This window comes from Aquarana catesbeiana, linkage group LG03, assembly GCF_042186555.1.
Source record: "Aquarana catesbeiana isolate 2022-GZ linkage group LG03, ASM4218655v1, whole genome shotgun sequence".
In the NCBI taxonomy this organism is placed as follows: Eukaryota; Metazoa; Chordata; class Amphibia; order Anura; family Ranidae; genus Aquarana; species Aquarana catesbeiana.
The window spans coordinates 579,569,711-579,596,627 of record NC_133326.1 but is presented as its reverse complement, the minus strand read 5'-3'; the positions used below and the strand labels follow the sequence as shown (position 1 = coordinate 579,596,627).

The 26,917-nt window shown below is 43.3% G+C and overlaps 1 protein-coding gene and 1 long non-coding RNA gene across 2 annotated transcripts in view; one reads left to right on the top strand and one right to left on the bottom strand.

The window, feature by feature from the left end:
• Positions 1–26,917, top strand: part of LOC141132952 (tetraspanin-15-like) — a 274,647-nt gene that overhangs the window by 114,789 nt on the left and 132,941 nt on the right. The gene's annotated exons all lie outside the window — the stretch shown is intronic.
• The window catches only part of LOC141132953 (uncharacterized), a 136,879-nt gene that overhangs the window by 4,189 nt on the left and 105,773 nt on the right, over positions 1–26,917 (bottom strand). The gene's annotated exons all lie outside the window — the stretch shown is intronic.

The window sequence follows — 26,917 nt, the reverse complement described above, 5'->3', positions numbered from 1 at the left end:
CTTTTTAGCAATTATTTTTATTCACTTGCAATGTCCCCTTAAAGTTGTTAGAATATTTGACTAGGTAATTCTCTAGCACAGCCCCCTTCCTCATTGCATGTCATAGCCGCTACTATTCTCAGAGTATGAAATTACTCTCTGTGCTGCCCCGGCTCCTCTACTCTTCCCCTCACCTACCTACATATTTTTATGTAACTGCAGGGGGAGAAGTGAAGATTAATACTATAGAGTGTCACTTGAGTGACGACTCAAGTCTGCTCTCTCACCTCAGCAAGCTCAATGCTTTTGGATATGTATTCAAGGGGGGCTTTTACAGTAAATAACATTCCTAAAATCCCTTAAATGCACATTAATCTTATTGGAATCATTTTGTTCAAATGGATGGTTTAGCAACTGGGTCTCTTTAAAGCAGAAATGCAACATTCTATTAAAACATAAAAAAAACTGCGCTATGATAATATTAAAAAACTAGGTGAAAACAATATATGAATGAATAAAAACCAATAAGTGTATTGGAATGAAAAAAGTCAATAAGTGAATAAAGATATGTGACCATGAAAATCATCCATAAAGATAAAAAAAGTCCAAACACAAAAGAATCCCTCAGTTATTCCCAGTAAAGGCTGTGTAGAAAACATGGGATAAGAAACACCACTCATTGTGATCCACCACCACATAGATTTCGCGCTTACCAGAAGGCAAGCTAAGTAAGCCTGTGTGTAAACTGGACATCCGAACGCCAAACCAATGGCGCTATTTCTTTGTGCTCAACGTGGACCTGGAAGTACCGCAGATGACTGATCATACACCAACTCAGGCTCAGGATCATGGAGGTAAAAGAAAACTGGCCATAGTGTGAATCTGCTTAACAAGTTTTAGTACATAAAAGGAATTGCACTTACAAGAATATGTAGTATAAAACATCTGGGGAACGTTCCCCAGACGACGCCAGTTATAGACGAAAAGTACGTCGGGAGGTTGACACGCTGACGTCATCGCGACCTTGATGTGAACGGTTGCATGCAACGCCGGCCGGCAAACTGTTTTTATGGATGTTTTATACTTTTGATCATGCATGCCTGTTTCTGCAAGTCCAATAAAAGGCTCAATACACCTGGATTTTCTCATACAAGCAATATGCTACATCTAATCAGAAAGCTGAGGGCATGTTATTGTACACACTGTGCAGTTGCTGCAGTGGAGTTTGAGAACCTGGCTGTGCTTTCTAGCAGGGTTTCATGGATCACTGGACTAGCTAAACAAATTAAACTATTTGTAAATGCAAAATAAAAAAATATATAACAAACAGGTTTATACTTACCTGCTCTGTGCAATTGAATTCTTCTGGGCTCCTCCTCTCTGGTGAGTGTCCCCCTAGAAAGCCGCATCCTATGGGGTACTTGTGCGGGCCCGCTCCTGAGCCTCGCTGTCCTGTGTCTATAGACACAGACAGCGGGGCTTGGCCCCGTCCCCAGCTCCCTTATCACTGGCTTTGATGGACAGCAGTGGGAGCCAATGGCCTGTGAAACTAGAAAGTGAGGGTAGTGCTGGGCTTTCTTATTAGTGTCATAAATCCTGTAATACATGTTTATTTGTGAAATAAAAATGTTATTATAAATATTTACAACCTGAATTAACATCAATTTCTAAATGTTGAACCTTTCAAAAAATGTAAATAAAATTTGTAAATGAGAGAACTGAGTAGGGTTATATGCAGATGACATTGTTAGGTGTGACTGTGTGAAAGCATGTCTTGTACAAAAGTCCTGTACACATGTGCTATAAGTCCTGTAAGCCGAAATCCCAGTATAGAATATTTACGTGTAGTACAGTAATACAATCACTGTCTCCGATTACCTGGAAATGATCAATTATTCATGGTCTAACCTTGTGCTTGGCTGACAGCGAGCCAATGAGACGCTTCTCCCTCCAGGGTATTTACAATTTTTTTGCAGCAGCAGCAGCAGCACTGGGTTTTCATGTTTGCATAATGTTATTTCTTAGGGGATTACATCTAAAGGAAATAGGCATGGTTTTGTTTAAGGAATGAGGTTATTTAATGTAAAAATCACAAGCGCCTAATGCATTATACAACACTACAGCTTCTTATCATAAATAAAGCCTAAATGTAATGTTTGAGTTGTTATTTTGTTCCAGTAAGATGTGCCTGTATCTATTATTCACAGCAGGAGATGGAATGTGTAGTTATGTTCCCCTGAACCTCTTTGAAGATCCTCTTCGGGTCTGTGCCGAGGACTGACTTGCTGCAGATACTCTCTTCAGCATATATTTTATTCCTAGAAGTGTGTTTTCTTCGTAAGGAGTTTTAACGAATTATTTTACATACATTTGTTTAAGAATTATTTTGATCAAATGGGTAGAAACTGGGAAGAGGGCAAATATTTAATGAACCAGATTGATATTTGTCAACTAAATGTCAGTAAAGCCTCCAACCTTTAAATTTTTTTTTTTGTCTGTATTGTCAGGTTTTGCTTCACTTTAAAGCAGACTTTCAGAAAACCTCTTTCTTATATGTGTAAATAGTAGCTTAAGTACTGAAAAACGTATTCCTACCTGTGCAGATAAACCAGGCCCTATGCTAACCAAGAAACAGAATTCGGTAGAAAAAACGTACAAGCCTGTTCGGCTCCGGACGAGAACTGGGGGTCTTACTTCTAATCCTGAGCAAATTCTATCTACAGTAGATTCCCTTTCCTTTTCCTTCTAGTTCCTTTTCTTGCGTTATACTAAACCAGGCCCATTTCCATTACAGCAAGCGGAACAGTTCTTCTGAGACCTAAACCTTCCTTTGCATCCTGGCAGCGCACATGAAGCTTTCAATGCAAGCATCTCAGAAGCCCAAGTTCTCTGGGCAATCAAGTCCCTGAAGCCCTCTAATGCCCCGTACACACAAGCGGAATTTCCGTTGGAAAAATCTTGGGTGGTTTTTCCGACGGAAATTCCACTCAAGCTTGGCTTGCATACACACGGTCACACAAAAGTTCTCTGAACTTTTGACCATCAAGAAAGCGGTGACGTACAACACTATGACGAGCCAAGAAAATGAAGTTCAATGCTTCCGAGCATGCCTCGAATTGTTTCCGAGCATGCATGTTTTTTTGCGTGTCGGAATTGCATACAGACGAACAGAATTTCCGTCAAGAACTTTTTCCGTCGGAAAAATAGAGAACCAGCTCTCAATCTTTTGCTGGTGGAAATTCAGGCAGAAAAAGTTGGATGGAGCATACACACGGTCGGAATATCAAACCAAAAGCTCCTATCACACTTTTTCGGACGGAAGTTCCAACCGTGTGTAAGCAGCATAAGGCTTCGGGCCCCGACGGATTCTCCGGTCTTTCCTATAAGACGTTCCCTGCGTTGTTAGCGCCTCACCATGCTAATTACTTCAACGCTCTAAAGCAAGGCGCCTTGCCCTCTCCTGATGTTTTGAGGGCCCATATCGCAATGGTCCCTGAAAAAATCTAGAAGATGCCAGTGAACCCCAGGCCTTCCGTCCGATATCACTTCTGAATGACAACCTGAAGATCCTAGGTAGAATTCTGAGCGCACGCATTAATCACTATATAGGCCACTTGATCCACAGGGATCAGGTGGGTTTCATCCCAGGGAGACAGGCTGGCAATAATGTCCGTAAAGTGGTTCATCTTATTCATCTCATTTGACTTTGGAACACTTAGCGCTTGCTCTTCGCGCAGACCGGAACATGACTGGAATTCCCTATGCAGGCCATGAGTTAAAGTTCAGCCTCTTTGCTGACAACGCTCTTCTGACCCTGACTAATCCCCTTACTACTCTCCCCAACTTGTTACGCCTCTTGACACATTTCTCGTCCATTTCGGGCCTCTGTATAAACTTCGAGAAATCTGTAGCTCTAAATGTCTTCCTAGATCCTGACCTGGTCGCACGCCTGCAGTCCCACTTTACTTTTCATTGGACAACCACATACATTAAATATCTGGGAGTCCGGCTGACCCCCACTTACGCCTCTCTATTCTCTGTCAATTACTACCCCCTGCTTCGATCCTTGACCACTCATGCAGACATGGCAATTTTCACACCTGTCCTGGTTGGGTCAAATCCACTCTGTAAAGATGATGTTATTACCAAAACTCCTGTTCTTTTTCCGCACCTTACCTGTACAGGTCCCTCCACATTTTCTTTGCCTATTCCAGAGCAGAATCATGCGCTTTATCTGGGCTAATAAACGCCCTAGAGTTTCTAATGCCGCGTACACACGAGCGGACATTACGGCGGACTTTGCCCGGCGGACTGGATTTCGTCGGACAATTCGATGTGTGTGGGCTCCAGCGGACTTTGTTTTCTCAAAAGTTGGACGGACTTAGATTTGAAACTTGTTTAAAATTTATCCGTTGAAATCGAGTCCGGTCGAAAAGTCCGCCGTCTGTATGCTAGTTCGACGGACAAAAAGCCATGCTAGGGCAGCTATTGGCTACTGGCTATGAACTTCCTTGTTTTAGTCCGGTCGTACGTCATCACGTACGAATTCGACGGACTTTGGTGGATTGTATGTAGGCAAGTCCGTTCATTCAGAAAGTCCGTCGGAAAGTACATCGAAAAGTCCGCCGGGCAAAGTCCGCCGTAATGTCCGCTCGTGTGTACGCGGCATAAGGCTACCCTTTTTATACATAGTATACAAGGTGGTTTGGGGGTTCCCCAAGTCTCTAAGTACTATCTGGCAGCTCAGATCTCCCAATTAAGGATTCTCCATGCTTCCTCCAATGTCCCTCTATGGGTGCTTCTGGAGCTCCCTAATTGTGCCCCTCAAACTTCAGCTGACGTCATTGAGCCCTCTCATACTACATAGCTTAAAGTTGTGGGACTCGGTAAGATACTCAAGCTCCCTTATGTCCCTCTTCCTGCCCCTGCTGCCTACTACTAATAACTCCTTGTTCCCCCCTGGTCTTGACCAGCCTCAGGCATTTGCGTTGTGGACCTCGCGGGGCCTTACCTAGGTACGCCACCTGTTGACCACACAAACTCCAACGTTGTCTGCATTCTGTAAATCTGGTGACGCTCCCCAGGCAGAATTCTTTCATTTTCTTCAGATCCAACATTGGATAACAACTCTCCGGCGTACCTGCTCCTACCAGTTCCAGACATCTGCTTTTGAACACATTTGTCTACATGCCCCGTTATTCCCCAGGCCTTATCTCAACTCTCTACGCAGCTTTGCATGGCCGTTCATCTCTCACCTCAGTCTCCTATGTGTCCCAGTGGGAACGAGACTTGAGTACTGGGATCGATCTGGTGGACTGGAGCAAGGCCTGGTCTTCTGTAGCTAAATGTTCCTTTAATACTGCCATCTTAGAGGCAGCATATAAAGTGCTGTTGCGGTGGTATTGGGTTCCAGCACGTATTGCTCATGCCAACCCGACCTTTAGCGATCGCTGTTTTCGGGGATGTGGCCATCATGGGGATGTGATTCACACTTGGTGGGCCTGCCCGCGCTTAGTGGGTTTCTGGTCCTGAGTGTTTGGTTTGTTGTTTTCTCTGTTCCAGTTGAATGTCCATAAAGAGGCCAAATTTTCACTAATACATTGCCCTATCCCGGGTTTGTTTGCTCGTCAGCAGAAATTGGCAACCTATCTGTTTATAGCGGCCAGAAGGACGATCGCTCAAGCATAGAAAAAAAATCACAGTCCCCTTTCAGGAAGTTAAAAAAACGCTTGACGACCATGAGGGTCAATGAACAAGTCTCTGGTATACTCAAAGACACGCATGCCAAGTTCCTTAAAGTTTGGGAGCCATGGCTGGCATATGCCTTCCCTGAACTCCCTCTGGCTAGTATGCATCGACTCTGACTGATTTCCTGGTTGATCCCGGGTCCCCTTCTCCTTCTCTCCCTTCCCCCTACCCCACTTCTTATTTTCCCCCTCTTTCTTATTTCTCTCTCAGTTTTCCTTTTCTCTTACCAGGGCTCTTAGCCCTTTTCGATTGCTAACTGATGCCCAAGATGATTTTAATGCATTTACAAAACTACGTATGTTGCACTCAGGATTTTTGTTACCGTTTAAACAGGAGGCTGACCTCCTCTGTTTATGTTGTGTCCTTTTGTCTCTTATGCACTAGTTCTAGCCCCTGCATGGGCAATCTAAGTGCCTTTGACATTGTTATATGTTTAATACTATTTCTGCAATAAAAACTTATAAAACCAGAAAAACATATTCCTTTAGTTTCTGGCTTCAGAACGCTGCATGGCATTTTGGGCATGAATTTTTGACACCTGCGACTTTACCTGTTGCATACAGTGCTCAGCATAAATGAGTACACCCCTTTTGAAAAGTAAGATTTTAAATCAATATCTCAATGAACACAAGAACAATTTCCAAAATTGAGAACAGAGTTCTCAAAAAAACAGAGTTTTATAGAACATTTGTTTAGTTCATTATATGAAATTAAGGTTAATAATTTAACTTAGATTACAAAATCTTCAGTTTTAACTCAAATTAGTTGATGCAAAAATGAATACACCCCACAACAAAAACTACTACATCCAGTATTTTGTATGACCGCCATGATTTATAAGGACAGCACCAAGTCCTCTAGGCATGGAATGAACAAGGTGGTGACATAGTGCAACATCTATCTTTTTTCATTATTCAAGAATGACTGCTTATATAGCCTGGATGCAGGATGGAGAGTGATACTCGACTTGTCTCTTCAGAATTCCTCATAGGTGTTCGATTGGGGTCAGATCAGCATGATGACCAAGGGCATGGAGTGATAGTAGCATCTTCTCTTTAAAAATAGAGCAGTACATCTGTGAATTCATGATACCATCAATGAAATGCAACTCCCTGACGCAAGCAGCACTCATGCAGTCCCACAGAAGGATACTGCCACCACCATGTTTCACTGTAGGCTCCATGCATTTTTCTTTGTACTCCTCACCCTTGTGGCTCCGTATAGTTTTGAAGCTATCAGTTACAAAAACATTTATCTTGGTCTCATCACTCCAGAGTACAGAGTCCCAGTAGTCTTTTTCTTTTTCAGCATGGGCCCTGGCAAATTCTAGGCAGGCTTTTTTGTGCATAGGCTTTAGGAGAGGATTCCTTCATGGATGATACCCATGCCCGCTATTCCTCTGCAGTGTATGTCGTATTGCGTCACAGGAAATAATCACCCCACTTTGGCTTTCTACTTCTTTAGCTAACTGCAGTGAACTTGCATGGTGATTTCCTTCAACCCTTCTCATCAGAAGACGCTCCTGTCGAGGTGTTAACTTCCGTGGACAGCCTGGACTTCTCTGTGCGATGGTTGCAGCTCCATCTTTGTTACATTTTTGTATCACTTTTGCTACAGTATTCTGACTGATAAGTAAAGCTTTACTGATCTTCTTGTAGCCTTCACCTTTCTTGTGTAAAAAAATTATTTTCTCTCTCAGGCCTTGTGACATTTCTCTTCCATGTGGTGATTGCTGACAGCATGAAATGGGAAGGGGTTTTCTTTGTGTAGTAACACCCTTTTATAATCAACAGTCTGTTGGACACCTGTTTAATGAATAATTAGACTCACCTGTAGTCTAATTCTAAGAAAATCGGGCAAACATTTTCGTCCAAAAGAATTTTCTTGCGATTTTTGTATAGTTTGTACACAACTTTTGACACAAATATTCCCAAAGGGACAAACTCCAAAATTTTTCTCGTACAGGAACAGAATGAACAATTTTCTTTTAATGTGTACCATTTTCGTACGATTTTGGTACAAGAAAAATCAGAAAAGAAAGACTGCGCATGATCAGAAACAACAAAAAAGAAAGCCTTTGTCGTACGAGAATTGTCATACAAATTTTTGTTCACTGGTCCTGATTTGCTGTGAAACAACGAGGAAAATCGGCGATCGTTTGCCCGTTTTTCTTCTAGTGTGTAGCCCACTAAAGATTTTCATTGGGGTGTATTCAATTTAGCGATATTTTTGCGTATAGTGTGTACACAACTTTTGAAAGCCGATTCCGAATTTTCTTAAAAAAATTCCTAAAGGGACAAACTCCAACATTTTTCTCATACAGGAACAGAACGAACAATTTTCTTTTAATGTGTACCGTTTTCGTACGATTTTCATACAAGAAAAATCAGAAAAGAAAGACTGCGCATGATCAGAAACAACAACAAAAAAAGCCTTTGTCGTACAAATTTTTGTTCACTGGTCCTGATTTGCTGTGAAATAACGAGGAAAATCAGACGATCGTTCGTCCGATTTTCTTCTAGTGTGTAGCCCACTTAAGATTTTCATTGGGGCGTATTCATTTTTGCGACATGGTCTTGAATGAATTTGTTAGGAGCAGAGCGGCACTGACACTAGCTGACAGGCAGGGGGGGGGGGGGGGGTAGAGAGACAGAGGAGAGACAGGGATTGACGGAGGAACGTAAACTGACCACGGCATCAGGGGCTCAGCAGCCATGATAACAGAACCAGGCAGAATCAGCCAGGTATTTTAAAATATACAAGGGGCCAAATTACACAGCACAAGCACTGTGCTGTTATTCATGCTTTAAGGGTTACAAACACTTTAAATCTCTCTTCCTCCAGACATAAAGAGTGCCCCCTTTTCCTCTGCAATGACCTAAAAGTGAATAACTCTACACCAAGTTCGCTCTATGGACCACTTATGTATGTATGCATTGTTGTGGTATTTTGTCACACAATGAGAACACCTAAAAAGTCACCACACCAGAAATATTTACAGCCAAATTTAACCATCTTATGTCAGGCTGCATATATGGTAATAAATATGCAATATTTTTTATTTGCTTTGCAAGAAGAGTCAGGCCACAGCTTTCACACACCTGACTCTCCTGCAGCCCAGCATGTCATGGTGAACACTTCTCTAACCAGCATCGCTCTCAGTCTCCAAATTGTTGATTAAAGCAGTGTTCAGGGGGAGTGTTGGAGATCTGGGCTCCTGCTTGTGAGTGAGAGCGGAAATCAAAACTAGTCTAGTGCTGCAGCAGTTAGCAGATCTAAATTAAATAAAAAAGTCACCACTCTATATACAGCCTAAATGCATTACAGTAATTAATTAAAGTGTTTCTATACCCCAAACTATTTTTTCGTTTTGGATTGAATGGGGAGGGGTTGGAAGCCCTGCCAGGTTTTACTGCTATCTAAGGCTCCATTAGAGAGATTTCCCTTTGCCTTCTGTTCTGGTGACAACATTTTACCAGACAGAAAAGGAGGGAAAAATCTGCAACAGGGAAACAGACAACGATAAAAACATGACAGCGGTTCTAGCATCCCCCTACTTAAAACGTATATTTGCTTCTGTCTGTGGTCCTGTTAGAGAAATTATCCTCTCATGTCATGTCCTGCGGACAACTTTTTTACTAGCTAGGAAGTGAAGAAATCTCTCCAATGGAGCTTCCAATGGCAGAAAAACCAAACGCTTCCCAACCCTATTCAAAGCAAAAAATTATGTTTGGGCTATAGATAAATTTTAAGAGGGCTCAACATGGCTTTAAAGTGGTTCTAAAGGCTCAAGGTTTTTTACCTTCATGCATATGCATGAAGGTAAAAAAAACCTTCCCTGTGCAGCAACCCCCAGCCCCCCCCCCCCCCCCCCCCCCCCATCATTACCTGAGCCCCATCGCAATCCAGTGATGTGCACAAGAGCCTCGTCTCTCTAGGGACTCTCCCACCTCATTGGCTCATGCTGCTGTCAATCACAACCAGTGAGCCAATGAGAAGGGGTGGGGCTGAGCCGCAGCTCTATGTGTGAATGGCGACTTGGGAGCGAGCCTGCTTGGGTGTCCCCATTGCAAGCTCCTTGCTCTGGGGCCACTCAGCAGGAGGGAGGGGCCAGGATCGGGGCTGCTCTGTGCAAAACCGTTGCACAGAGCAGATAAATATGACATTCTTGTTATTTAAAAAATAAGTAAAAATGTACTTTAATGTCACTTTAAGCTTTATCTTTCACTTTTAGATAGTGTAAGAAAGGGTTGGTACCTCCATCAAATTACAGTCTGTGACCCTGCTGGGGATATTCACTGGGATAGAAAGTAGAGAGAAAATTAACATTTTACATTTATAACCATAACCTGTTAAAGTGACAAGAGGAGAGGTGTCTTTGGACCTCCTGTTGTGTTTTTGGAACAGGAAGAAAATCTAAGCAATCAGAAAACAAAATAAAATGGCAGGGATTCTAATCATTTCCTTTCTGAGATCTGGAATCACAAGGTTCCTGTTACTGCATCTCTTTTAACCTTTTTAAAATAGTGTGTGTGTGTGTGTATATATATATATATATATATATATATATATATATATATATATATATATCTATCTATAGATATGTATGTATATATTTATAGTTACATATATTTTTAGCCTTTAATCATCCTATCTACATTCTTTTTGCCCTTATTATAGAATAAGAAGAGAATGAGCCGTCGTTTGCATGTCACTTCTCAGAATTAAGTGGCGGCTTACTCATTAGTGACCCTTTCTTTAAAATGTGACATATATGATTTATCAGCCTGTAGTGTCAGCTGTGATGATGTGGAAAATACCTTTCCTATCAACTTCGAACAACTAAAATCCACCAGGACTGCCTCCAACTGTCAGCGTTTTGGAGGAATGGCAAACTAATCTCCCAAAAATCCAATTTCAAGATCCTCATAGAGCCTTCCCTTTTCCTCCTTCACCCCAAATCCATTCCTGTTAAAATATATATAAAAAAAATCAAACAACATCTTATAAATTCAGGCCTGCATACCCGCCTGCTGACAAAAAGACTCTCCCCTATCATCCAGCTGCAACTTAAAGGAGTTGTAAAGGCAGAAGGTTTTTTATCTTAATGCACTGTATGCATTAAGATAAAAAAAACCTGTGTGTAGCAGCCTCCCCAGCACCTCCTAATTACTTACCTGAGCCCCTTCTCTCTCCAGTGATGTCCACAAATCTCTAAGCCGTCTGGGACACTCCTCCTGTTTGGCTGAGACACAGCAGCGGCGCTATTGGCTCCCGTGGCTGTCAATCAATTCAGTCAGCCAATCAGGGGAGAGAGGGGGTGGGGCCAGGTTAGGGCTCCATGTCTGAATGGACACATGGAGCTGTAACTCGGCTCCAGTGCCCCAGTAGGAAGCTACTGACTGTGTGGGCACTCGATAGGAGGGAGGGGCCAGGAGCAGCAAAGAGGGACCCGAGAAGAGGAGGATCCAGGCTGCTCTGTGCAAAACCAACTGCACCGAGGAGGTAGGTATGACATGTTTGTTATTTAAAAAAGAGCCTTTACAATCACTTTAATAAAGTAGAAAACATAAAGAGAATGAAAGAATGAATCCATTCACAAAAAATACTCTGGATATCTTTCATAAAACACGGGGACTCTCGCACATTTATTTATTACAGGTTCTTATATCGCACAGTCAGCATATGCAGTGCTTCACATATACAGTACAGTGTATTATACATTCACATCAGTCCCTGCACTCAAGGAACTTACAATCTAAGGTCCCTAATTCACATTCCTACAAAAACATACTAGGGCCAATTTAGACAGGATCCAATTAACCTACTAGCATATCTTTGGCGTGTGGGAGGAAACCCGAGTACCCGGAGGAAACTCACGCAGACACAGTGAGAACATGCCAGCTCTAGGTAGGTAGTGTCATGGTTGGGATTTGAACCAGCGAGCCTAGTGCTGCTAGACGGAAGTCCATCTTTTTGGAAGAAGGGAAATGCCTGTTTGCTGGAGTGGACTGAATTGAACTTGCTCATCCCATCAACTGTCAATACCACACTTTTGTGTAGATTACAACCACCTGCATTTTCCCTCAGTAGCCTTCAATCTTGTTCACAGCCTCTCCTCTTACTCTTTTTTTTTTTTTTTCCTCTTCTCTTTTTCTCTTTTACTCTTGACCCTAATGAGTCACTTCTCCTTTTGTTTCAAAGGTGCCTCATCTTGTTATAGTAGCCATTCTACCTATCTCCCCTCTCACCTTCTTTTTTGACCCAATATCTTCCTACATTAGTTTCCCATTAGATAATACCTTATTGTTCCACTTTAATCCCTTGATACTTGTGATGCTTTGAAGTTATTAAAATTTTGATCCAAAAAGTTGACCTTAGCATATGTACTGCAATATTTTCCTCCTCTGTTCTAGTTGTGATAGATATATTTGGAATACTTGATATACAATGGCCTTTTTCTATGATGATGAAGTCGAGTAATGATTTTTGTTTGAAATAGACCTGAATGTACAAGGTTTGTGCATACTTACTGTATGTAATATTGTCAATGCCAGTCTCTATTACTGTATTTGTGATCTCTCTGTTTCCTATAAATAATTAAAAAAAATAGCTTCCAGGATCAGCTAATAAACAAATGAGGATGTGGACCTCAGTTTGAGTAGAGAAAATAACTTTTCTAAGTTTGACACATTTTTAGTCAGTTTACCATTCCTAGCTCTTACGCTCACTGCCGAATTCAGAGAAAATCAATCCAGCCTGAAAAAGGTGATATCCAGTCCTAAAGGGAGAAGAAACAGAAGTAGCCAATCAGTTGTGCTGTAGTGCTCATGTGCTAACAAGGAACTTAATAGAAGCAGAGAGAAGTGTGTCAGGGAAATGAGCTCACCGATCTGCTACTTCTCCCTTCACTGTCCAGTCACAGCTAGGGCAGGGACAAGACCTAGCATTACTGGGACCTATTCAGACTGCTGTAATAATATGCGCATTATGTGTGTTGTTGCTCTGTGGTGCCATTCATTTTAAATGGCACCCCAGCGCACTTAATTGCAGTCCACCACAATTCAAGGTAAAACACTCTTGTGTTGTGGTGTGCTGTAACATTCAAATTGCTGCAAGTACGAATTTAAGGCTCTAGTGGTGCAACATAACACATGTTGACGCACTGCAACAGACAAAGTATTTGTAAAGCCACTTTTTTTTTCGTTCTATAGTTCCCTCTGTTAGATAACATGATGTTCCCCAGTGTACAGTATGTGATTTATAAAAATATGCTGCCTAATACCTTATTTCCGAGTGCTGCTCGGCGCTCACGTGACTGCCCACTGGTCTCCTTTCCAGATCTGATAGCTGCAGGGGGAGGGGCTGGCATCCCCGTTGACGTCAGCCGCGAGGAGGAGACCGGCAGGCAGTCACGTGAGCGCTGAGGGGCGCTCGGAAATAAGGTATTAGGCAGCATATTTTTATAAATCACATACACTGGGGAGCATCATGTTCTCTAACAGAGCGAACTATAGAAAAAAAACACAGTTATTGTTACAGCAAGAAGGGGAGATCTAGGAGCGAATGGAGAGGACAGGCAGGGAGGGGAGGGGGAGAGAGTACAGAGGAGAGCTGCGGATGATGGATGCACGTAAACCGACCACGGTGTCAGGCTCAGCAGCCATGGCCAGTTTACAGGGGGGAGGGCAGAGCCAGCAATGTTAGCCAGGTATTTCAGGTGATATAGGGGGCCAAATTACACTGTGCTGTATGACATGCTTTAAAAGAACAGGATCCAATTTAACCACTTCAGCCCCGGAAGATTTGGCTGCTGAATGACCAGGCGTTTTTTTGCGATTCGGCACTGCGTTGCTTTAACTGACAAGTGCGCGGTTGTGCAGCGCTGCACCCAAACAAAATTGACGTCTTTTTTTTTCCCCACAAATAGACCTTTCTTTTAGTAGTATTTGATCATCTCTGCAGTTTTTATTTTTTGCGCTATAAACAAAAAAAGAGCAACAATTTAGAAAAAAACAAATATTTTGTACTTTTTGCTATAATAAATATCCCCCTTTTTTAAAAGAAAAAGCTAATTTTTTCTCAGTTTGGGACGATATGTATTCTTCTACATATTTTTGGTAATAAAAATCGCAATAAGCGTATATTGATTGGTTTGCGCAAAAATTATAGCGTCTACAAAATAGGGGATAGATTTATAGCATTTTTATTATTATTTTTACTAGTAATGGCGGCGATCTACGATTCTTATCAGGACTGCGACATTATGGCGGACACATCGGACACTTTTGACACATTTTTGGGACCATTGGCACTTATACATCGATCAGTGCTATAAAAATGCACTGATTACTGTAAAAATGTCACTGGCAAGGAAGGGGTTAAAACTAGGGGGGGCAATCAAGGGGTTAACTGTGTTCCCTCTCTGTGTTCTAACTGAAGGGGGGATGGGACTGTCTAGGGGAAATGACAGATCGCTGTTCATACTTTGTATGAACACACAATCAGTCTCTTCTCCCCTCAGAGAACCGGGATCTGTGTGTTTACACACACAGATCCCGATTCTCGGTTTATCACGAGCGATCGCGGGAGCCCGGCGGTCATCGCGCCGCCGGGCACTCGCATTGCCATCGGCGGCACCACGTAACATAACATTGTTTCACCCAGCCATGCCATTCTGCCACAGTAAAACTGCGGCGGCTGGTTGGGAAATGGTTAAAGCAGAGGTCCACCCAAAAGGGGAAGTTCCATTTGGTTGCACCCTCCACTTTCACATTTGGTACTTTCCCATCACAGAGCTGGTACCTGGTTTTGACATCTACGATGATGTCCAGCCCCTCCTCCTTCCCCCCTCAGCCTTCTGTAACACGCACAGGGAACCTGTAGAACCTAGGAACCTTCACTGCTGGTTTTCCTTACCTAAGATGCCTGGCGCCTGCACCCAAAGCCTATTGGCAGATTGGATTCCTGGACAGGTAAGTGTCCTTATATTAAAAGTCAGCAGTTACAGTATTTTGGGGGGAGACTGGAGCTCCTCTTTAACCAATGTAAATGAGCCCATGCTTAAATGCAGTAATGAAAAGTGAAGTCTCCAGGCAAGATGTGCTGTCTGGCAGGACTGTTTAACCGGTTCCCGACCGTTATACTGTGGCAGAATGGCTCCCCTGTGCGTCATAGCTGTGTGTTGACCCTTTAAGGCACTGTAGGAGGCCCGCAGCGTGTGTGCCCGGATCCGATGCGAGTGCCCGGCAGGCACGACAATCGCTCATGACAGAGCGAGAACCAGGATCTGTGAGTGTAAACACACAAATCCCGCTTCTCTCAGGAGAGAGGAGAGAGATTGTGTGTTCATACTAAGTATGAACACCAATCTCTCTCCTCCCCTAATCAGTCCCATCCCCCCACAGTTAGAACACACCTAGGGAACACAGTTAAGTGTCCAATTTGTCCGCCGCAATATCGCAGTCCCAATAAAAAAATTGCAGATCACCGCCATTATTAGTAAAAAAAAAATAAAATAAATAAAAATGTCATAAATCTATCACCTATTTTGTAGACACTATAACTTTTGCGCAAACCAATCAATATATGCTTATTGGGATTTTTTTTTTTTTTTACCAAAAATATGTAGAAGAATACATATCGGCCTAAACTGAGGAAAAAAATCATTTTTTTTTTAAATTGGGTTATTTATTATAGCAAAAAGTAAAAGCGATTGTGTTTTTTTTTTCAAAATTGTCACTCTTCTTTTGTTTATAGCGCAAAAATAAAAACCACAGAGGTGATCAAATACCACCAAAAGAAAGCTCTATCTGTGGGAAAAAAAAGGACGTCAATTTTGTTTGGGTACAGCATCGCACGACTGTGCAATTGTCAGTTAAAACGACGCTTTAACCGACGCTTTAACAAAAAACAAGAGTTTTTTGTGCCAAGAGTGCTATTACTTTATTTATTTGGCATCAGGGATTCATCGATAGCGGTGTCGAAGCCACTAGTTAGAACAGTGTTTCTCAAACTGTGTGCCGCGGGAGAATTGCAGGAGTGCCTTCAGCAGGGCCGGTGCTCCCCCACTGCTGCCTAGGGAGGGTCTTTTTGCGCCTGCTTCAGCACACATCCGCTTCCATCTGCACCCAATGCCCGCTCTCCACGAATCATCCACTGGTTTCCCATAGCCGTTCTAGCCACCTCTCTCAGCGAGGAAGTGTGAGGAACTTGCCGTGGGATTCGTCACGGGTGTGGCTCCCTTCACCTCTCAGCGATTGCTCCTAGCCTTAGCCACCCTTCACAAGCCGCTCAGCCAAGCAGGAGAGAGTTGGGCGATCCACGATACATCCTGTGTGAACCTAGGCTCACACTGAAGCGCTCGAGGCTCCCACACCTCTACCAAGCCAAGAAAAAGACCTGCCACAGGAAACGCAGAGGAGAGATGACAGATCATCTCTGGGTACCAGCAGCCATACCCTCAGCCGGCTGGGATGTGAGTCCAGCACGTCAATAGTGAACATCCAGAGATCCTCACTGAGATGGCCCTGCATCTCGCGGTGACCCCCTACCCACGCAATTGTGAGTAGTAACTTACAACACTTCCGTAACTGGGATCCATCCCATCAAGGGATTCATGAATTGGTCTATTGGAGATCCAGTGGGGGTAGAATGGGTCAGCATAGTGGTCATTACCGCCCCCTCCCTCCCACACACACACATACTCTGCTTGCAACCCATTGACGCATCACACAAGACTGCTGCTTTTGTATATATTATATTTACTGCTGACCACAAAAATTGTTAAATCTTTTCAGGTGTGCCGCAAACATTTTGAGATCTTTTTGGTGTACTGCAGGACCAAAACGTTTAAGAAACACTGAGTTAGACCCATAGATTCTACTGGTACAGCTGCCTTTTATTCACGGGGATACTAGAGAAAGTTACTAGGGTTATAGGATAGCAGTCCTCTCCTCTAAGCATTCCATACGCTAAATAAAATAAAGCTAAACACGAAACACAGTTCTCACAAATATGGGTTATAAATACGCAAACTGGACTGAATGGTTAAAGCGCGTAGCATTTAATTCCCACTATACTTACATAAAAGGCAAAAAATCTACTGATATTTAAATAAAAGATACCCATAGACTATGACCGATTAAAAGCAAACCATTAAGATAAACAAAAAACATACATTATTGAAAATACAACGTACATTATCTATCAGGAATCAGAAGCAACGATGGCCAGATCTGCATGTCTACACTCAGGAAACTGGGACCAGACTGTGTATGCTTCAAGTGAGATTTATTTACAGTGAAACAAAATCCTTCAAAATACCAGCACACAGCAAACATGAAAATATAAGTAAACACATGAGGGTAGCATAAGAGCTTGTAGGGATCACAATTGCAACCTCGCGACTAGCTCCAGGGGGCTCCTGCAGCCTCCCTGTCATATTATCATATCCTCCACAAAATCCAGCTTCAATCTGCCCTAGGGCCCCACAGCCACACTCCAGTACTGGGCTTCTACTTTGCCTTCCACAGTCCACACCCCTCTGTTCTCATTGGCTGGCGAGAAGCTGTGAGCCTTTTTCTGAATGGAAAGGAGCACGAGGTGAGAACAGCCCTGGATGGGGAAGTGTCTGTGCTGTGTGCGGGCAGCATGGAACGGTAACCGAGCTCAGCGTGGCAAGAGGAGGAGAGTGCCGTCCTGTAGTCACAATTGGACCGATGTCACTGGTGAGGTATGACACTGCTCAGTGTCTCCTAGTCACCAGCTGGGATTCTCTGTATGCCCCCCCCCCCCCCCCCCCCGCCTGGGGATGTCTACTTACCCCACTTCCCTGACAACTAGGGAAAAGACACGCATCTTCGGGAGCTGACCTTCCCCCAACACCTGCCAACACTGATAGAGAAACCTTCAGAAATTGCTAAAACAAATCCCTTAACACCTCCTTGGGGGCCCCCTGAAGGGCTGCAGGCTCCAGATTTTGTGTCACATGGCTTTGCCCTCCCAGATCTAAGTTACCCCCTGACCACCCCCTCCACCCTGCATGCTATGCCCGGCTGCTGAGCTCCTTTCCCATTACAGCACTCTATACTATTCCTCCTCCGCAGGGCTGAAATCACATTCCTTTACAACACAGCCAGTTATCCATGATCTGATTCTCCAGCGGTAATCCCTGTCCTCTGTAAAGAGGAACTATGGGAACTCAAAACTCTTAAGCCCTTTTGAGTATCTTGGCGTGCAGTGGATGTATCTGCACGCACGTTGGAAGTAGTGGGGGTGGGGGTGGGGGGGGGCAGGTCAACTTTTGCATCAGGGCCCACAAGCTTCAAGCTACGCCTCTGAGTAAACCAAAAAACTCCATGACAGAATACCTGACTAATAACTAAGAAATAGAAGCCTAACAAATAACTAACTATATACAATACAGGCGGCCTCCGGTTTACAAACATCCGACTTACAAACGACTACTTACAAATGGAGGGAGACAACAGGAAGTAAGAGGAAATCTATTCTTAGGAAGGGAAATTCACTCCTGTAAGAGTTACGAGAAAAAGGTGTCTCCACTGAAGCTTTATCACCAATCCTTGTTTCCACAACAACCCAAAATGTTCAAAATCCAATTGTCATAGGGACAGAAAGTGAGGTGAAATCTTCTGAACAGGGGCACAGACAGTAAAACAAATGTTACAGGGGTGTTAAACCTTTCCTATGCTATCCAAAAAAACTAAAAATGATTTTATTTGCTGGAGCAACACTTAAAAAATGTACCTGTTCCGACTTACAAACAAATTTGACTTAAAAACAAATCTACAAACCCTATCTTGTTTGTAACGCGGGGACTGCCTGTATATGCAGAATGGGGAACACTGAAAAAATAGAAAAATGGAGGTGTAGGGATCAGATGGGAAGGGGAAAACAAAACTTCAGGTACAAGTGGGGACAGATGCAAGGCAGCAGGATTCAGGGTACAGTGAACAGGACAGAAGCAGGAACAGCATAGCGGCCAGCAGTATCTGTCAGTAAGCAAAATACTGACGCGAGAATCACTTTGTAGGAGAGGACCTAAATATCCTCCCAGCAGCCAGCATCAGGTGAAAACTGATTACTGGGGTCTGCCGGCTAGGAGACACCCACTGATGGACACTTGAATTACAACCCTCTGCTCAGGGAACCATAGTGCCAACAGCAGGTGATCCAGGTTCTAACATTATGCTTTAGTGAATTTACAGTATTAAAGAAGAAATATGTTGATACTATGGGGTTGATTTAATAAAGGCAAAAAGACTGTGCACTTTGGAAAGCGCAGTTGCACACAGCAAGAGCAGTTGCTCCAGAGTTTAGTAAATGAGCAGAAGCTCTGCTGACTTTCATCAACCAATCATGTGCAAGCAAAAATGCTGTTTTTTTTTTAATTTTCCTTGCATGTGATTGGGTATTCTTTGCAAAGTGAAGCTTTACCTCATTTACTACGCTCTGGAGCAACTGCACTTGCAGAGTGCAATTGCACTTTCCAAGGTGCACAGTCTATTGGCCTTTAGTAAATCAACCTCAATGTGATTCAGTCCTCCAGCTACATTGTAGACCCTTAATTTGCACCTATATTCTGCCCATTCAGGGCAAAGTAAAAAGGTTACTGAATAACAGGCACTTTCTAATTCTATTGCTTACCTTTCATATTCCCTTTGCCCTTAGTCCCTGAAAAAATCACAATATTAGTCTTACACGTTGCTTAGGACCCTTCATTCTGCCACATGACAGTACTGAGCTCTTGCAATTAGCGGGTTAGGTGCCCAATACTGCAAATTGAAAGACCGGTAAGAGTCATGTTTTTCACCGTACCATGAATTATGGGGTTCGATAGCCCCAGGGGGCAAACAAGATGGCTAAGGAGCAAGTAAAATGTCAGTATAAGCCCTGAAGGGTAACTGGCATTCATCTTAAATGGACAAACTACAATTTTGCTTTAAAAAAGGATTACAACTATTCCCCTATCAGGTTATGGGCTCTATTTTTTTTCTTATAGTTATGCAAATGCTCTCGTTAAAGTGTAGGCCATGTGAGGGACCTCTGCCCCAGACAGTGTGACATTCAGCAGGAACAAAACCCAGACATAGAAAGAATTATTAAACTTGACTAAAAGATTATTTTCTACTGCTATTGCTCTTCTGTCTATGAAAGTTCATTAGATACAACCCCAGCACAATAAAAGTGGCTGAATGATATCCATCACTTTTGCAGCTCCAAATCATTCAAAATCTTGAAAAACTAAATGCAGAGCAGTTCAATTTTGTCCCAGAAGTGAACACAATAAATGGCACATACAACTGCATTTAAAATAATTCTTGAATGGCTAATAGTGTTATGTACTCTATAAAATATTATATTTTTGTGCTATATACTCACTGGAATTAAGTGAAAAAACTTTTTTTTTCTCATTTGTGACTGCAGAGTCTCTTTAAATATATTTATCAATTTAATAACAATTTATATTTATCAAATTCCTATTAAAATATATTTTCTTTATTGCAGAAAATACAAAATGACCACTACCTTTACACATCTGCAATTATTCAGGAAACAGCTAAATACAAAGTTAAAATACAGTAAAACCTTGGTTTGAGAGTAACTTGGTTTGAGAGTGTTTTGCAAGACAAGCAAAGTTTTTTAATACATTTTAACTTGGTATACAAGCGAAGTCTTGATATACAAGTAGCATCATGTCACAACTGAGTATAAAAGAGAAGAGAGGCGCCTCTAAGTGTAGCAATATGGTTACATTTAATGAAGGTACAACATTTAGAAACTCACATGGTTGATGATTAAAACAGGCACATCCAAGTATGCAGGCATCCGGGGTCAAGCTGTCCACATAGACCATCCTCCGCACCGCCATTGGCGTTGTCCCTTCCACGCTGCGCTCCACGAGTGGTTCAAGCCTCAGTTTCAGATCGCTCTACTGCAGGGTAGTCTTCCCGGTCATTATTGTAGACTGACAGCGGTGAGAGCTGGTGATACAGGGGATGGTCTATGTGGACATATTTACACCGGATGCCTGCATACTTAGATGTGCCTCTTTTGTTCATCAACCATGTGAGTTGCTAAATGTTATACCTTCATTAAATGTTACCATATTGCTACACTTAGAGGCGCCTCTCTTCTCTTTTATACTCTGTAGCTCCTGCTGGATTTTGCTTCTAATCCTTTTGTGGAGGCTGCCATTTGTGGATGGATATTTTATGGTTTCACAACCTATCACATTGCTATAATCTTTTTATATGGACTGTAAACTGAAGGACTTATGACTAAATGGTTGCGGAACGAATCATTTGAGTTTCAATTATTTCTTGTGATGAAATTCGCTTTGATATACAAGTGCTTTGGATTACAAGCATGCTTCCGGAATGAATTATGCTCGCAATCCAAGGTTTTACTGTACAAATATAGCCGCTATTTTACCTGCTAAAGGATTTGTACCAGTGGCGGCTGGTGAAGTTTTAGGATGGGGGGGGCACCAGACCCCGCCCTTCCTTTTTGACCCCTCCCACTTGGTGAAAATGGGCGTGGTTTCAACGAAATAGTAGGCGTGGCTCTAAGGTGGTGTGGTTAGCGTCTGAGATGAACGAGGGATGGAGGGAGAGGGAGAGAGGGACAGCAGGCCTAGATCCTACACAACAATAGAAATGTGTATTCTAGAAAGTTTAACAATCAGCAGATAAAGATACTCCAAACACCTGGTGTTAGCGCTTCAATCATCCCGGCACCATGGTTGTTATGGTGTCAGGATGATTGAAGCGCATTATTTCTATTATTACTTTGTAATATAAAATTAAATCATTCAACTCACCATAATGCAGAATCAGTGGGAGCCCCGAGTGTGTCACTAGCTACGTCACCTACAACCAGATGCCATCCGGTGTCCCCAGCAGTCCGTCCTTACATGCAGCCTGTGTCACATCAAATGCAGCTTCTGTCACATAAAATGCAGCCTCTGTCCCCCCAAATGCAGCCTCTGTCTCCCCCCAAATGCAGCCTCTGTCTCCCCCCAAATGCAGCCTCTGTCTCCCCCCAAATGCAGCCTCTGTCTCCCCCCAAATGCAGCCTCTGTCCCCCCAATGCAGCCTCTGCCCCCCCAATGCAGCCTCTGCCCCCCCCCAAATGCAGCCTCTGTTCCCCCCCCCCCCAAATGCAGCATGATGGTGTCCCATTACATGCAGCATGCCTGTGTCCCATTGAATGCAGCCTCTGTTCCCATTAAATGCAGCCTCTGTTCTCCTAAATGCAGCCTCTGTCCCCCCCAAATGCAGCATGCCTGTGTCCCATTAAATGCAGCCTCTGTCCCCCCAAATGCAGCCTCTGTCCCCCCAAATGCAGCCTCTGCCCCTCCCCCAAATGCAGCCTCTGTCCCCCCCCAAATGCAGCCTCTGTCCCCCCCAAATGCAGCCTCTGTCCCCCCCAAATGCAGCCTCTGTCCCCCCCAAATGCAGCATGCCTGTGTCCCATTAAATGCAGCCTCTGTTCCCCCAAATGCAGCCTCTGTCCCTCCAAATGCAGCCTCTGTCCCCCCCAAATACAGCCTCTGTCCCCCCCCAAATGCAGCCTCTGCCCCCCCCAAAATGCAGCCTCTGTCCCCCCCAAAATGCAGCCTCTGTCCCCCCCAAAATGCAGCCTCTGCCCCCCCAAAATGCAGCCTCTGTCCCCCTCAAATGCAGCCTCTGTCCCCCCCAATGCAGCCTCTGTCCCCCCCCCCAAAATGCAGCCTCTGTCCCCCCCCAAAATGCAGCATCTGCCCCCCCCAAAATGCAGCCTCTGTCCCCCCCCAATACAGCCTCTGTCCCCCCCAAATACAGCCTCTATCTGCCCCCAAAATGCAGCCTCTGTTCCCCCCCAATACAGCCTCTGTCCCCCCAAATGTAGCCTCTGTCCCCCCCCCATTCTCCACACAGCGCCAGCGGTACTTACCTTGGGTCTCCTGCGGTGTCCTCCTCCTCACACTGGCACCAGCATTCTTCCTGTTTCCTCTCTCGGGCGCAATGAGAGAGAGAAGCAGGAAGTGACATCTGACTCAGGGCAGATGTCAATCAAATCTGAAGTGCCGAGTAGCTTCTCGTGATTGCATAGACAAGGCGCTTCCTATAAGTGTCCGGCGTCGCACTGTGTCCGGCGTCCGAACACAGTGCACTTAAGGACCTTTTTTTTCCTTTTTTTTTTTTTTTTTTTTAAAGGGCCAGTAATAAAAAAAAATTTTTTTTTTGGGCTGCCTGGAGGGGTGGGGGGGGGGGGGGGGGCGGTGCCCAGGCACCCCCTATGGATGGGCCGCCACTGATTTGTACAAAGTACTTTCATGGCACAGCCAGACAGATGACACTTTCTTTGTTACAGTTACAGAATGTAGCAGGGATACAGTGGGGGTCCTCTCTCCAATCCCAGCCTGCTGACTTTACTTTGAGGATTCATGCACATTTTGGTTTTTAATAGGCATTTTTTATGCCTAGCATAATTTCCCGGCATATGCCATACACCAGGGACGTGCAGTGAGGTCAGTGGCTAGTGAGGCACTGGCTAGTATCAGAGCTAGATACACACAGGTTACATACGCCACGATCATTAGAGTGAGAGCAAAAATTCTAGCACTAGACCTCCTCTGCAACTCTAAACATGTAATCTGTAAAAAAAATTAAAGCGTCGCCTATGGAGATTTTTAAGTACTGAAGCCATTCCACGAGTGTGCGCAATTTTAAAGTGTGACATACTAGGTATCTATTTACTTGACGTAACATCATTAGACAAAAAAAATCAGGTTATCTTTTGTGTTTTTTTTTTTTTTTTTTTTTTTTTAATTCACTAAAAACATTTTTTTTACAAAAAAAGGCGCTTGAAAAATTGCTGCGTAAATACCATATAACATAAAATACCGTTGCAACAACCACTAATTTTTTACCTGGGGTGTCTGCTAAAACAATATATATGTTTGGGGGTTCTGAGTAATTTTCTAGCAAAAAAATTATGATTATTACATGTAGGAGAGAAGTGTCAGAATTGGCCTGGGTGGCAAAGGGTTATTTACCAAAAAGTTATATACAAATAATTATTATATATTGTTTTTAAGGTAATTTTCTATATTTTTAAAAACTGTACTCAAGCAGGTGGCTTAATGGACAAATTACTGAAGTTTAAATGAGATTGTGGGTAAATCTTACACCCATTTTTCCTTGTAGATAAGAGGGCTGGGCTGAAAGGGAGTATTGGTCTTTTAGACACATGCCCCTTATATGACACTGCAGTGAGAGGCGTTTTTTATTGGACAGCTGGGGCTAATAGTACTTTACTATTGGTTCAAGACTCCAAGCTGTCCATTGAGCTCAGTGCCTCTGGCAAGAAGTGAGGAGAGAGACTATGAGCTCAACCTCTGCCTGCTGCAAACAGTGTGCCAGCTTGTATTTAAACTGTATTTAAACTGGCCGCTCTGTATGTAGCTTCTGACAGGCTGCGCAAGCAGCCCTGTATCTCCGAACCATAAGTCGTAGAAGCCCCAAATTTTTACCAGTGGTGGGGTGGATCTTGGGCTACCATTTTTTTTTAATGTTCATGGCTCTGCCTCACCTGCCTCCCCTGACTGCACGTCCCTGCCATACACAGCCTGTCATACAAGTGAATAGCTGTGTGCGGCTGCACCTTTTGTAAACTGTTAAACTCTTGTAAATGCAGTTTCTTCTTTGCATTGATATTTACCCCTGCATGTGCGTCCAATATATTTTCCAAATGCAAAAGTAGACCCAAATCTAGAGGCATGCTGGGGTGGGCTCTGACCCCCGTCCCCCCAGATTTTAGTTGTCACCGTGCCTCTAGGAGTGCATCCATTGATCCATGAGGCACCCCGTTGGAGACAATTGTTTTAAGGGTGATTCTAATGGGGACAGGTAATGTAGGGAACACTCTGATGGGGACAATTGATGTAAGGAGCACTTTGATGGGGATAGTTGATGTAATGGTCGCTCTGATGGGGGCAATTTGGGGGGCTTTGATGTAAGGGGACATTCTGATGGGACAGTTGATGTAAGGATCTATTCTGATGCCAACAGTGGATGCAAGGAGGCACTTTGGTGGGGGCACCTGATGTAAAGAGGGACTCTGATGAGGACCCCTGATCTAAGGGGGGCTCTGATAGGGACACTTGACCTAGGGAGGCACAGGTTCTGTTTAATCATCCTAATATAATGACAGCCTCCCTGTTTACCCCTGCACTGCCTCTGCACTACCTGTCAGAAATTATTTCCAGGTTGTGACTCATGGCACAGTAGCCCATTGAGTGAACGGGGAATACTGGTTCAATAAATCTCTGTCACAACATTAAAATTATGCCCCCCCCCCCCCCCCCCGAGTTTTTATAATACACCCCCAGATCTGATAAGCTAGATCCAGGCCTGTGCAAATGTTGTGCATTCTGAAAATCTACCTGGGTACTGACATTAAGGTAAAGTTACTCCAAGGAAAATCTGAAAATCTGATTGCCTCTCAGAGATCAGGAAGAAATTTTTTCCCCCTGCTATAGCAAATTGGATCATGCTTTGCTGGGGTTTTTTGCCTTCCTCTGGATCAACTGTGGGTGAAGGATTTTGTATATGGAATTGTATGATTTTTTTTTTTTTTTTGGTTGAACTAGATGGACTTTTGTCTTTTTTCAACCTGGCTAACTATGTAACTATGAAAAATACTATGTCGGAAACACATGCCTAGGTAAAGGTCAATGTAAGGAAGCACTGGCGTTTTGAAGAGAATAGCTGCATACAGCCAAATAGTTGTATGGCAGTCTGTATGGTGTGGGAAAGCGCTGGGAAATTACGCTAGGCACATAAAATGCCATTTAAGGTCCCATGTGCATGAACCTTGAAAGAGCAGAAGCAGACTAATAATGTTACCCCTCTGCACACTCTGTTCTATCCTCCAATCAGCTTGTCCATTGTCAACAGATTTTCATACAGTACATCTGACTGGCAAATATCTAACACTTCCTCCCCCAGTACTGATGTATAGGTGATTGCAAGAGAATAATACCAACTCGAGTTAGGGTACTTACAGTATATTAGCTACCTTTAAATAAAATAATGTAATGGTTTAATAAATATATAGCTGCAATAATTTCTGTCTGCATTCCGTGCATCTATTCCAGGGTGTCCTAAAAGTTAGTACCACCGTGTACCGCCCAGCCGCAGCAGCCTTCAGCCTCCCATTTTACAGGCTGCTGACAGCAGGGCTGGACAGGGCACTTGTGCCTTCTGCTCGAACCAAGTGCCAAAATCTCATGTATCAGGGCTAAACACCCAGTGTGAATAAAGGCCTTGGTCCCGATTTTAAAGTTCCTAAGTAAGCACAACAATGTCTTTTCAAAAGGGAATCTATTTTTGGAGGACCTTGGCTATTGACTTTGGTGTGAAGTTTTTTTATTTGCTATCAAACATTTTTTGGTTTAAGGAGGCTTACTAATAGTCTATAGATTACAATCTATAAAATAATCTGTATGGACTTCAGTTATGGCTATACAAATCATATTCAGTAATGTAAAAGCTGTTTTCCATATGCTATGGAGGATCCATTTAGTAGCAGTGAATTGTGCTATGGTTGTAGAGCTGCCAAAGGCTGGAGGTAACATTGCTTACCACTGAGTCATCTTGCTGTGCAGTTGGCTACGAAAAACATGTATAGTTCCATATAATTGCTCTTTATTATTGGTCAACATGGCTCAATATGTTACCGCCACTCCTGAGGTTCACTTTCTGCAGTATACCAGTCAATACAACAAAGAGTTAAACAAGTGTTACCCGGGGAAACTATTTCAGACCTATTAGATGCTAATGACCTAATTTATCATGGCTGCTGCAGAGACAAGAAATGTGAGTGCTCCATTTGTTGTAATTTACTAGCAGCCCAAAGGTTAATACCAATATTGGAACACAATATTGGTGAAGACATGTTGGCCATCGCTGGGGATTAAGCAAGGAAATGTTGTTTCTGTCATGCGATTAGTTAATATCCAGACACATGAGCAGTCATTGACAAGCCAGGACATCTCTCGTTCCCAGCTCTTCCTTACATGATTGCATTTTAATTGTGATGCTTGCCATTTTAATATGCTGGAGACTTGTACTCCCTCCATTCAAAATGGCACAGATGTAATGAAGGGCACAGGTCACCG